Source organism: Pinus tabuliformis, chromosome 2_1 (assembly GCF_031772625.1).
Source record: "Pinus tabuliformis cultivar Carrire ecotype Pingquan chromosome 2_1, CPIR1, whole genome shotgun sequence".
NCBI classification, from domain to species: Eukaryota; Viridiplantae; Streptophyta; class Pinopsida; order Pinales; family Pinaceae; genus Pinus; species Pinus tabuliformis.
The window spans coordinates 977,241,169-977,254,876 of NC_142299.1; positions in this window are offsets into that span (position 1 = coordinate 977,241,169).

Sequence of the window (13,708 nt, forward strand, 5' to 3'; positions counted from 1 at the left end):
AATACATTTTTGAATGCATAAATGGATTCGACACCTTGAAAAACCCTCGGGGCACTGAATTCTCTAGATTAAACAACTTAAGCTCAAGCTTTTAAAAAAAATTGTTGGATTTTGGTTAAAGTTAACTAGAAAAAATTCCCTGAAAAAAGATATTCCGTCTGTTAGTTACACTACATGATTGTAAATTAAGTATTGGCACCATTATAATATTTGGATCTATTTATAGTATCACAGATATATTAGTTATTAACATTATGCAATTAGAAAAAAAATAAGACGCACGCGCGCACACACTATTGTATATTATGTTTCCAAAAAAGCACATAATCTAAGTAATAGAGGAAATGACCATTTCTACACATTTTTTTTCTAGTGATTTTGCCAAAAATCCCATTGAGATTTTTTAAGAATTATAAGTTTAAGGTGTTTAACTTGTAGAGTTTGAGTGTTTCAAGGTTATTTTAGTGTGTTCAATCCATTAATGCATTCAAAATTGCATTTTAAACAATAAAAAATCACAATCTTGCTAGAAATTGTACTCACAAGTCCCAACCAAAAAAGTCATTTGGTCTATTAGTTAGACAAAGTGCAAAAAATCTTCACGAAATCATTAAGGAAAATAGACAATTGAAAAGGTTTTTTTTCATTAATAATATTTTTTTTCATGTTTTTAGTTGAGCTTTATTGCCATTTAATTTTGACTTTTCTTATTCCAATTCCCAATAATATTAACAAATATTATTAAAAAATTAATTAATATAATATTAATATATTACTATTTTTTCCTTGAGAAAAATCATTATTTTATTTCACTGTAAGACGAGACAAATTTACATTCTTCATATACACATCTCTATATGTATTCGCAAATATCCAAAGGATTCAAAATTTTTGCAGCATGGTCCAAAGAAAAGAAAAAAGCAATTTGCCAATATGCTTTTACATCCACTAAATTTTACCAAAAACTAAATAAAAAATAAAACTATCAAAGTTGTGAAGTATTACTTCACTCCAAAAAGTTGATTCCCAAAATGGGACAAAAGCGTTTTCTTGGGCAATTGTAAAAATAGACACGTAGAAAAGTATGATTTAGTGAGAATCTGTTGATATGTTCCCTTGTATGAAGGGCCTGTGATAGTACTCATATGAGGTGTCGTCCTAAAACTCCATAACCTACTAATTGTCCTGCTCAAGATCTAAACCTTCCTTTGAGAGTTGATCCACCTATGAGTTCATTTCCTCATAGATATGAGAACATGCAAAGGTGTCAAAAAAAAAATTAATCTCAATAATTCCTCTAGAATTGGAATATGTAATATATTCCTACATTATTGTGATTCATTGGTCCAATTTATCATTAGCATTGAATCACCAGAAACTTGAATGTGTGCACATCCTTTTTCTTTAGTGAAAATCATCAATTTTTTGCATGCCAAGAGTTCTGCTATGTTATATTTCCCTCTTCCAAAACCCATTTTTACTTGGATGAAATGTTTCCTAGAAAGGTATAGGATAAAACCACCCCCATAGTTCTAATTGTCCTCTTGTGCTGCCTCGTCAAAATACACCCATGGTTTTGTCATGTTGAGTTCTCCTATAATGATTCGACAAGGTGGGGGGGAGTTTTTGGATTATTGAAAGTGTGACAAGATAGCAAGGCCTTTCGCTGCCACGCGAACAAGAAAGGAGGATATGTCCAGATAAATTAACTTGTTCTTAGCCAACCAAACCTCCCAGAAAATGATTAAAGGAAAATCTTTGATACATTTAGTATTTCGGGATGAGATCCATATTTTCCAAGAATCCTCTAGTGAAGTTCCTTATCATGTAACGGTTTGTATTGTTGCCACTATACTATTGTTCTGCACCTGTTTAGTAAATGAGCAATTTAAGAAGAGGTGTATGGAAGATTCCTCACTCATTTTTCATAGAGTACACCAACCTCTACCAATATTGTATCTTTTCTGCATAACATCCCAACTGGTTGCTTTATTCCCCAATATGCATCACATAAAAGTCTCGCTTTTGCTAGACACTTGGATCTCCAAACCGGCTTCCACCACCATTTTGGTTATTCTAGAGATCTGACCTTATTCAACTGAATGTACCCTAGTGTTGGAGTGTAAAAATGAAAAGAAGAAGAGGTCCAGACTAAATCATCCTCCCTATATCATAGCCAAGCATGTCCTTCTCTGAGATCCTTTAAGTATTCATTCCAAACTTTTGTGCAATTCGCTTCTAAGCTTAGATCAACAACATTCTTCCATCCATGTGACCATAAAGAATTAGTTGTAGGCTTATCCAAATGAAAAAGCTTAGACTCCCCACTATCTCAAATAAATTCAATAAGAGGTTGAGGGAGATGTCGTTCCCAATTGCCAAGCTAGGGGTCAACACTAATTCTCACATTTCGAAAATTCCCTACCCATCAAGCAAAACCTGAACTGATGAGGTCAAAGGAGTTTAGGATTGCTCTCCAAATCACTGATATGTTTGACTTGAAATATTAAAATATTATTATATATTATAGCTATATTATATTATCTAGTTAATACTAATTAACTAATAATATAACATAATATATATCATTATTATATACTATAATAAATATAATTATTTATATATTATGATAATGATATAATAATATATGTCTATTATATAGTTATATTTATATTATAGCTAATATATATTTTTTTGACACAATAATATATATAGAGGGTTTTTTTTCTCGAAGAAAAAATCATAATTTTATTCATCCTGAAAAACAAGGAATAAAAGCACATTATGCAAATGCTCAAAAGTATATGATCATATCATCCTTCCAGCTAATGCACACTTAGAAGAAGAAACTATGTAAAAATACATAAAATTGACGCAGCTAAGTGTGATAAAAATCACTTAACTTCCCCTTTTTTCCTTTCTTTTTCCCCATCTTTCACCAGACTCTTTGATTGGGAGTAATGGTTACTATTCCCTATTGATTGTCATTTATCTGTAGGGGGTTTCTTTATCTGAGTCTGAGCTCTCAGATACATGATATCTCTTTATGCCTCCTAATTCCTTTTCCATTGGTAATTCCACTTTCTGTTGCTCTAATACTATGATATTTGTTGATTCAGTAACCTTTTGGGTAACATCCACTCATCTGAACCTATCCCCTACACCACCATTTGATTGGATGTCAAGTTGAGTATGTGCTTCTAAATGTGGATGATTTTCATTGGGCTCTTCTTTTTCATCTTCCGAGCTGTCGGGAAATTTCCATCCCCTTTTATTAGGGGCTTTCCTCTTTTCCTTTTTTGGGTTTTTTTTGCTTGTGGGCAAGAGTTGTGAAAATGTCCTATTTGGAAACAAGTTTGGTATCTGAAAGTCATATTCATATAGTCTAATGCATGTGTCCATTGAAAATTTTCATGTTTTATAAGAAAATGATCAAGAAGACCTTTGCTAAGGTCGATCACTACACATATCCTGGTAAAAGTAAATATGCATTTTGATGTTTTGTCTAGGTCCATTTTTTTGAGTTTTCCCAAAATATTTCTGATGTCCTCCAAGAGTTGATGGTCTGAAAAAGGAAGGGGGAGGTTTAGCAACCTCGCCTCGACCAACATCATTGTTACCACCATGTTTGTTGCATTAAACTCTGAGAACCATGGGGTAACAAAAAGCTCGGCTCTACCCCAAAACCATGGTCCTCCTTTTAGAACACTTTACATATCTTCTTGTGTCTCAAATTGTACTATGAAGAAACCTTTAGAGCACAAGTATTATGAAGAAACCTTTACAGGAGAAGTGGAGATCACACTTTGTTATCCAATAAGAGTACACCCATTCATATAAATCTTTTGGTTTCGGCAAAAAATTGTTACTGACATATTAATTCCATGGATTGTAGATCAACAAAGTAAGATTTTACCTTTGGGGTTTTTACATCCATAGTTGGTACCTTTTCCATTTGCTCGACAATGTAAGTTCCTAGTAGATTTTGAGGTTAATTGGCTTGAGTGACAACCTTCCCTTTGATTGCATCCTTTAACGATATAGATCCATTAGGGTTCCTAGGATTTTCATTAGGGTTTCTGAAGGTTGGAGAACCTCCCTGCATCCTCAGATTTATTATTATGGTTGAGTCCTTTTCCACATCATAACATTCCAACCAGAAAGAGTCCTGTAGCACTTTACCTTCATGTTCCAAAACTTTGAGCCTTGCTTGTATACCCATATTGTTCTGGATGGTCTGCTTCAAATTTTCCACTTGATCCAAACCCCAGATCCAGTGGACTAAAGTCTTCCCATTAAGTTTTTTTATGAAGATCTGAAATTTTTCCATTCCCTTCTATCTCAACACTGGATATGATAGAGATCAACCAAATCCCAGATATAGCTAGACAAACTACATGCATCAAGATATGTAGGTATAGAAGTATCTAAGCACCTTGGCTTCAAAACCCATGAAGTCCTCACATCCCTATCCACATCTAACTCTACAAGAGAAAGGAGGTCATGTTGCCATGATTTCACAAACTCTACAAACCCCTCATCCTGATCTACGACAATATATGTTTGAAAATAGACATAGAGTCACAAATATGATCTTGTGAAAGAGATCCTTTAGAGATTTAACAAAGAACTGAAAAAACTCCTCTAGATTTATATTTGTATTATGAAAAATCTTTACTACATATGGTAGATCTATGGATATATGAGGTGGATCTACAAGAAGAATGGATTCTTTTAATGTATGCATGACCAATCTAGCGAATCTCTACATGTGTAGAACTACGAGGCAGAATCACTCATGGCACTTACCATCCTTGTTATTCCTCCAACGAGTTGCAGGATCCTCGTGGCCTTATTCACTTCCATGACTGTGAAAGTAAAGTATTAAAAAAACTAAATCTTTATTAATTATTATAATATTGTTTGTTTTTTTAGTAGAACACAAGAAGAGACATTAGAACACATTCTAAATATTTTCCCTTTTATTGAAAATATTTGGAACAATTTACTACCAATGTTTGGACATTTGGATCACTCGCCCAACAATCTACAGGAAACTTTGGAAAATTAGCACTTGTCCCTCTTCAAAAACTCAATTGTGTGCAGAGCTTGGATCCAATCCTTAGGATTTTCTCTATGGCAATTTAGAAGGAACACAATCAGAGTATATTTCAAGACAAACAATCCTCTAGACATATAGTCTATCAAGTGGTATCTGAACCATGGTCTTCTAAAGACTAGAAAGTATCGCAACAAGAGGATTCAATATTAAGTTATTTAGAAATTGAAAAATCTATGATGGTACCAGGAAGACCTAGACCTCTCAACCATTCCGCCTCTTCTTCACCACACTTTATTCTCCCTCTGCATGGTTTTATCAAACTAAACTTTGACGATGCTTCCAAGGGCAACCTGGGCCCAATAGGTTTTGGATGAATATTTCATGATTGGGCGGGTAAGACATTTATGTTATATACAGGAAATTGTGGTATCAATAGCAACAATGTGGTTGAATTTTCTACTCTCGAGTGAGGCTTGTAGATAGCTATAAAAGTGTCTTTTCTGAACCTTCAAGTGGAAGAAAATTCACAATGAGTCATCTCCATAATTTATAATCTTATTTATGGAGCCCCTACCTCCAAGTTGATAAAGAGTTGGCGATTGGAATTGTTTGTCTCTTGCATACAAAGGCTTCTTCTATGCATGCCCAAAGTAATCACTTCCCACTCTCATGGAACAGGAAATAAGGTTGTAGACATGTTGGCTAACAAGGGAATTAAAGTATGAGATCTATATTTTAACTCCCCATGCCCTCTCTCAAATCCTTTTGATGGATTGATCAGTTGCTCACCATCTTAGTAGAGGATAGTGAAACCCTAATGGGAATGGATGAACACAAACATGGTGGGGTCAAGGAGGGAGCCATCCACTCCACCCACTGCCAAGACTCATAAAGAGGGCTGGTAGTGTGGCATATCCGCCCACGCAATATACACGTGACATATAACCTTATAGAATGGTGGGTGCAAAGAGAAGTTTTGTGATTTTTACTTGTAACTAGTCGTCCATGCTCGAGGCTTGGGAACTCAAGAGGTGGAAGGGTTGACCTTATTGTGGCCCTGTATTCCTGGTTTTTTATAGCTTTGAAAGCAATTCATTGTCTTAGGGGCGTGCTCTTAGGAAATGTTTTGGTGGTAATGTGCAAGACTATGAAATTTGGGACCCTAGTGTATGCTAAACCCTAAACACTCAGCAACAATTAGAAATAGAAGGGGCATGGTTGTTGGTTTATCTCTTTGTAATAGACCTGCAATGGATCCCAACTCCTTTCTCTCAATTCACTTATGAGGTAACTCAAAATCTCTTCTTAGTATGGCTTCCATTTCCAGTTGTTGAGTTATGTTGGCTTAATTATGAATTTTGGCCCTTCTCTGACATTATTTGGTGTTTTGGCTTTCATGGTGCATTGGTCCCACTCTTTAATGTTTGGTACCCCATGTATTAGTTTTTATTTCGATTGTCTGGCCTGAGAGATAAGTCGTAGGCCACTGGACTTCCTACTAAAACTCACTACATTTGGCAGCCTAACTCTCGTATAGGGGGAGGGACACTATTGGAATAGTGTTTTTCTTACCTATGGACCAGGGGTTTCCAATTCTATATCCTTATTTGGGACTGCTGTTAGTTTCATTCTCGTGAATTTTTGTGTATAGTGTATTTTTCGAGGAGGCTCTTTTCTTGGGCGGCGAGCGAGGCCATTCCCCTACGGCTTGTTTGTGGCCAACCCAAGCTTGGTTTTACCTAAGCTTTGGAGAATTACACTATGCCACATCAGTGTGGTTGAGTTCTTCAGAGGGTTCAGTCAAGTCGTCCTGCCTAGAGGCTCCAACCTAGGGAGAAGCAATGACCTCTCACCCAATCCACTCACCTAGCTACTAGAGATCTGGAAAACACTTGCTACCAGTATAGACAGCTTAAAACACTTTTGGAAAAAATTCTCAGAGACAAACATGATGATCAAAATACAATTATTTCCTTCCTTCATGCATGACCTTCAAAGGAATCATTGGCATATGCATGACATATTAGCTAGTCTACAAAGGGGATATTGGTGCATGCAGGAAAAATTGAATCGTTTAGAAGGTTGATTGGCCCATATGGAAAAGCATATACATTGTGAATTCCAACCTCCGCCACCATTTGCCTCACAATTGAAGAATCCTGCATTAGTAACTTCACTAGATTCATAATGGATCTTTGTTGTGTATTGATCTTGATGGTTTTTTGGTTTTGTGTTCCTCGCTGTTTCTAGATTGCCAACTCCTTTTGACATTCTGTAATATTTTTTGGCAACTACCTATTGGCCAAAAAATCTGGTAACAATGAGGCAAGTAGGGTTTTAGGAAACAATATGCAACAATGTAATATTTTTGCATAAACGAAAAACCTGGACTTACAAAATATATATATATATATAGGCTCCAGTGATTTTAAAAAAAAATAGGCAAAGCGTTTCGATGTCGAAACCAGGGTTTCCAATGTTAGCTTCATAGTTTAAGGTCTGGGTTGGGGGTCTCCATGAGGAGAAGGCTATGGTCTATGTGCTCACATGGCGTCTCTTGAGGCAGTCGTGAGGAGTATTAATTTATAGTCCAACCTGTTATTGCGACTAGCGGTTGGCATTGTTTATTTCTGGTTTTTGGCTTTGGTAATGGTTGGCGCAAACATCATCATGTTATCTTAGGGTCTCCATGTTTCCTGTGGCAGTTTCGATGTAGGTAACGGAGGTCCAGTGGTTCAAATTTATTATTCAGGGTTTGTGGGTTTGACTCGGTTCTCTTGGAACCTCCCAAGACCTTAACACCGTTTGCAATTAAGTTTGTTGATGTATGGAGGAGGAATTATTAGATTATTCCTCGAATATCTTAAACCCTTTGGACATCTGGGTGGAAGACCAACCCATATCGAGCGTTGGGAAAAAACTGGAGACACCGCCCTTACCAGAAGCATAGATTGATATTATTGAGTCAGTAATGGATGACATGGAGGTGTCTTTGCAGGGTTTGGGTCTTTCTCAACCGGCTAAGGTGGTGTCTGAAGGGTTTGTACATTTGGGAGAGGGCACGAGTTTGCCTTTCCTTTCTATCCTGTCGTCGTCGGATCTTCAAACTTGGACAACCCAAAACCAGCGCACCGAGGATTTTTGTGAAGCGTGGGGGTTTCATTGGAAGGGTCAAGTGGTATGGTGCATGACCTAAATGACTCATTTAACATTCTCGTCAGCGGTCAAGAGATTTTCACATACAACTTTCCAACTTTGGTTTCTATGGGGAATCCTCATCCCTCAGGTTTCTTTAACAACATTACGAGAAGGGAGTCAAAGGCAGAAGAGACAAGAGCCTCGAACTCAAATGAAAATCTACAAGGGGACGAACCTCAGAAAAGTGCAGCCCAGGGTTCAAGAGCTAAGGTCGGCAAGAAATCAAAATTGTCGAAAACAAGAGAGAGGGGTTGTTTGCTAGTCTTTGGGGAAGGAATAGGTATGGACAAAGCGGCCCTGACAGAGAGCATGGTGCTGGTGGGCAGGGTCCGTGGTAGGAATTACTCCCCGAGGCGGTTGAAAAAATGGACAGTGGAGGTGTGGGGTGATGTTATTGAGCAACTTCTAGTTGTTTTAACAATGTCTAAGGGCTGGTTTTCCCTTATTTTTCCAGAGCCAGAGCACGTGGACTGGGTTTTGACGAGATATTTGCATTTAGAAATGACTCTCATCTTGCTAAAGTGTTGGTCACCTCTCTTTGATCTGGAAAAGGTAAATTTGGGGGCTGGGCTAATTTGTGTTCGCCTCCTAGGGCTTCCGCTTCAATTCTGGGCAGAGGACATCTTCAGGTGCATTGGGGATGACTTGGAGATCTACCCGGACCATGATCGATCTTACCACGACACCAGTTGCCTGACAATGGCCAGAATTCTTGTGCATTTGGATACTCGTGAAGGTCTTGTGGAGAGCTACCGTTTTCAAATGGGGGAGATTATCATATGGCAAGAGTTGGACTATGAAGGTATCCCTTTCAAATGTCGGCATTGCCATGAGGTTGGCCACCTGTACAAAACTTTCCCTTTGATAATCAGTCAGAGGTCGAGTCCACCGAAATCCTTTGCCACAACAGGCACCCAAACTGAGAAAATGGTGGATTTTGTGCAAGTTTCTCTCCCGACCGAGGCGGTGCAGGATCAGGGGGTTGCTGGAGAGGCACAACCTAGAACAGACGCCTGGACCTCTACTACACCGATCACGAGAGCGCGCTCTAGAGATTCGACCTTGTTTTTAGGTACTTCTCCTCCCCCTCCTCTATTTACAAACAATTGTTTTTATTTTGTTGCTTCATCATCTGTGTGTTTGTCGGGTCTAGTTTTTGAGGTCGGCAAGCTGATTCCTTAATCTATCCTCTGGATTTTTCTCCTTCGCCCTCCCTCTGTACCCCTATTGCCTGTGAACAGGATGTTCACTCTCTAGATTCCAGGGAAAATTCGGCCTCTAGTGCTTCTCACCGGTATAACCTGCGTTCATTACCTCCCTCCCTACACTCTTTCGGCCTGGATGAGGATCCTCATCCATCCTTACCCCCAAAGGCCCCCAGGGGCAGACAATCCTGCCTGTCAAAAGCTATTAAGAGGGCTAGCATTGAAGTGGCTTCCGGTATTCAGTCTCCCATAGATCAGGTCCTTAGAGCAAAGGGGAACCCTGCAAAGGTTGTCCCATGAAGTGCCTATCCTTTAATTGCAGGGGTCTGGCCAGCCTGGACAAAAAATTGGCGCTTCAGAGATTGTGCTTGTCGAAGAGATTGGATGTCCTTTTTCTGCAAGAAACCCTAGGTGATGGGTACCTTATCAACAAAGTCCTCAAGAAGTTCCTACCGGATTGGGATTTCTTTTTTCTGGATGTAAGAGGGAGATCGGGGGGTTGTGCAATGGGTTTTAACATGAGAACGATAAAAGTAGCAAATGCTTGGGGTGGAGAAGGTTTTTTTGGGGTGGACATCTCCTCTTTTGTTCTTAATATCCCTCTACAGGTCATAAATATCTATGGGCCCTGCCAAAATAGGGAGATTTATTGGGAGAACCTACTCCAAGCTGATTTTATGCAAGCTGAGAATCTGATTATTGGTGGTGACCTCAATTTCTCTCTTGGGCTAGCGGAATCTTGGGGGCATAGAGCCCAGACGAACAGTTTAACAGGCTTCTTTGAAGGTCTGTTGGATGATCACAACCTGATTAACATTGACATGGCATGAATCTTGCCGACATGGAGGAATCGCAAGATGGGGGTGGATGCATTGGCTAGAAGGTTGGATCGATTCCTAATCAAGGCTCCCCTGTTGACCCGTTTAGACCAAATTTGGCAATGGGTGGGTTCGGGGGGCTACTCTAATCATTCACCGATTTTCTTAGAAATTGAGAATTATAATGTCAAACCAAGCTCGCCATTCAAATTTAATGCAACTTGGCTGGATGAGGCTGAATTCCATGATATCGTCAGGAAAAATTGGATTCACTACAGCCTGGATATTGGTCCCTCGCCGGCGGTGGTTATAGAAAACAACCTAGCCTGCTTAAAAGAGAAAACAATCAGATGGGCTAAGTCAAAGCAGAAAAGGGATGGAGAGGAGTTAAAAAGAATTGAAGGGGTTCTCAAATAGTTGGAATTTTCAGGGCTGACCAGCTATGCATCTCTAGAAGAAAAGGACCAATTATTTAAATTGGAGAGAGAGAATATCAGGCTACTGCATCAGAAGGAGGAATCTTGGCGTTTAAAAAGAAGAGCGCTATGGTTAAAGGTGATTGATAAGAACATAAAAAATTTCCAGCAGTTTTCCAGAGGTAGAAAATCTATTAATATGATCTGGGAGCTGAAGGATCATTCGGGTAGGGAGGCCAGTTCTTTCATTCAGTGTGCTAACATGGGAGTATAACATTTCTATAACATTTACAAGGCTCTGAGGGGGACCCCCATCGTTAATATTCTTTGTGTTGTGGAGGTCATGCCCAGTTTTGTTAAGGAGGATGAAGTAGAGGCTTTAAACTTGCCGGTTTCATTGGGGGAATTGGAATCTACTCTGAAATGCTTCAACAAGGATAAGATCCTGGGGCCAGATGGTTGGCCCATGGAATTCTACATTTTCTTCTTTGACCTCATCGGATAGGACCTTCTTATGGCCATTGAGGAGTGCAAAATTTTAGGAAGGATGTTTGAAGGATTCAACTCAACTTTCCTAGCCCTCATCCCAGAGGTTGACTAGCCCCAAACTTTTGATGATTTTAGGCCCATATCCCTCTGAAATTGTGTCTACAAGATCATTTCAAAAATCATAGCTCTTCATATTAAGCCTATTCTATCTAGGATGATTTCAAAGGAATAGTTTGCCTTCCTCCGTCACTGCCAGATCCATGAAGCCATAGGTACTGCTCAAGAAGGCCTTCACTCAATCAAATCCCTTTCCAAAAAGGTTTTTATCCTCAAGATTGACCTGTCCAAAGCATTTGATCACGTGAGTTGGTCCTACATTCAGCTCATTCTTACTCACATTGGTTTCCCTCATACTTTTATCAATTGGATTATGTGTTGTTACACCTCAGTTTCGTTTAGTGTCCTCATAAATGGGGCGACATCAGGGTTCTTCCATGCTGAAAGAGGGATAAGATAGGGTTGCCCTCTTTTCCCTTTACTTTTTCTTTTAATTATGGAAGGTTTAAGTAGGTTGTTAAAAAATGCTCGCTCAGCTAGAAATCTAGGAGGGGTCTCGATCACAGACAAGATTGTCCTCTCACATCTTTTCTTTGTAGATGGTGTACTTATTTTCTTAAATGACTCATACCTTGATTCCTCTTATTTCAATACCATCATATCTTTGTTTTGTAAAGCGACAGGTATGGAACTGAATTATGATAAATCTACCACCATATTCAATTCATATTTGCAAAATGAGCAAAGATTTCCTTCCCAACATTTTGCTTTCATTAGACAGGACCTGGATTATGGTCTCAAGTCGAATGGATACCGTGTTATCACAAAACCAGTACTAGGGACTGCAACCAAGCAAGGTCTCATGTAACTGTTTCAGACCATACTTTAGATTAGGAATTAGCCTTCCTAATCAGAGAGGGCTCTCTCACGACTCTTGACAAAATCCTTCAAACACTAGAGGGCTAACTCTTCACACATTTATAAAAATATAGCTGGCTGGACATACATCAAATTAGTCTTCATTGGGCTATGGAGTCTCTCACAGTTAATAAACCAAATCACAGTCATCTCATAGAAGCCAAGGCTCTTTGCATCATCAAAGGTTCAAACATAATTTACCTAAATCAAAGCCTGCTGAACATACAGGAAGTCAGAGCATTAAAAAATGAATTCTGAGTGATGTTCAAACATGCTTCACCAAAACCCACAGCCTGTCAAGCACACAGGAAGTCAGAGCATATAATATGAATTCTGAGGGATTGTGCCATAACAAGGCTGTAAAAAGAACATTAAGAAACTAAACCACCATCACATTTGAACAAAAAGATGCATTGAGAATCTTGGGAAGAAAAAACCCTGTTTGCCATTACTGTAACAGTCTTTTCATAAGCTCTAAAAACTCTGTTTTTGTATATACAGTCCAACCCTTTTTACATCCTAACTTGGCCCATATATAGGCAAGCAAACTCCAACACCTCGAGCTTCCTCCTCCAGCATGAGGGGAGCCTCGAAGGTGGCTATTAACTCTTCCTACATGCTCTTAACTACTGCATTAATTACAAGCATGCTGAACTAAAATTACACACAATCCTAATCCAACTAAAATACTAATTTCATTCTCCTCGCAGACTTGATGCTTTCTTGGATGCTGGACAGCTGTATGATTTTCATTATGGCTAAGATATGTTAAGGGAACAATCACCGAGCAAGCTGGTCTCGGATGCTAGCCGTAAGACAGCTTATTAATTGATAGAATTAATCACCCTACATCCACGGTCCCCTGTCTTCCATTCCTCTTCATCATTTAAAAACCACACTCCGAGTTCTTTGAACCTTCAATCAATCAACGCATAATCACCATATGTTATATGATCTGGATACTTCAAGGACCAACAGGTGTATCAACCGAAGATTCTGGTAACCCCACCATTACGTTAGTAGCTCGGTCATAAATTGCCTTTGAGAAAACTTTATGAAAATAAACAAAATATTTTATCTTCTCTTCAAGAGCTACACCTGTCACTGTTTGAGTGGTTATGAAACACATGTATGATCTCACTGCCTGAGTTTGAGACCTTCTTTCACCATTAACTGACCTCATCATCGAAATTCATTGTTTTTCCACAAAACAGCATTCTACAGCAGTTTCGTAGCGCGCTACGAAACTGTTGTAGATGTCAAAACAGAACCTATGTATCTTTGAAGCGTTTTCTACTTAGATCCATGATCTCTTCAGACATTTGTACAGCTATTAGGAACCTAAATAGTTTGAAGAAGATGAAGCTTGCTTCTGCCATTACATATCACAGCCAACTTGACTAGCATCAAACCAATAAAAGCTTCATAAATCCCAACTGGAACATAAAGTCGGTGTAGTATTCCTTGCTGTCTTCAAATCTTCAAATGAGGTGATCCTTTGGAATGTGAGCCACTCACTGCCATCTTTAAAAGGTGATATGTCAT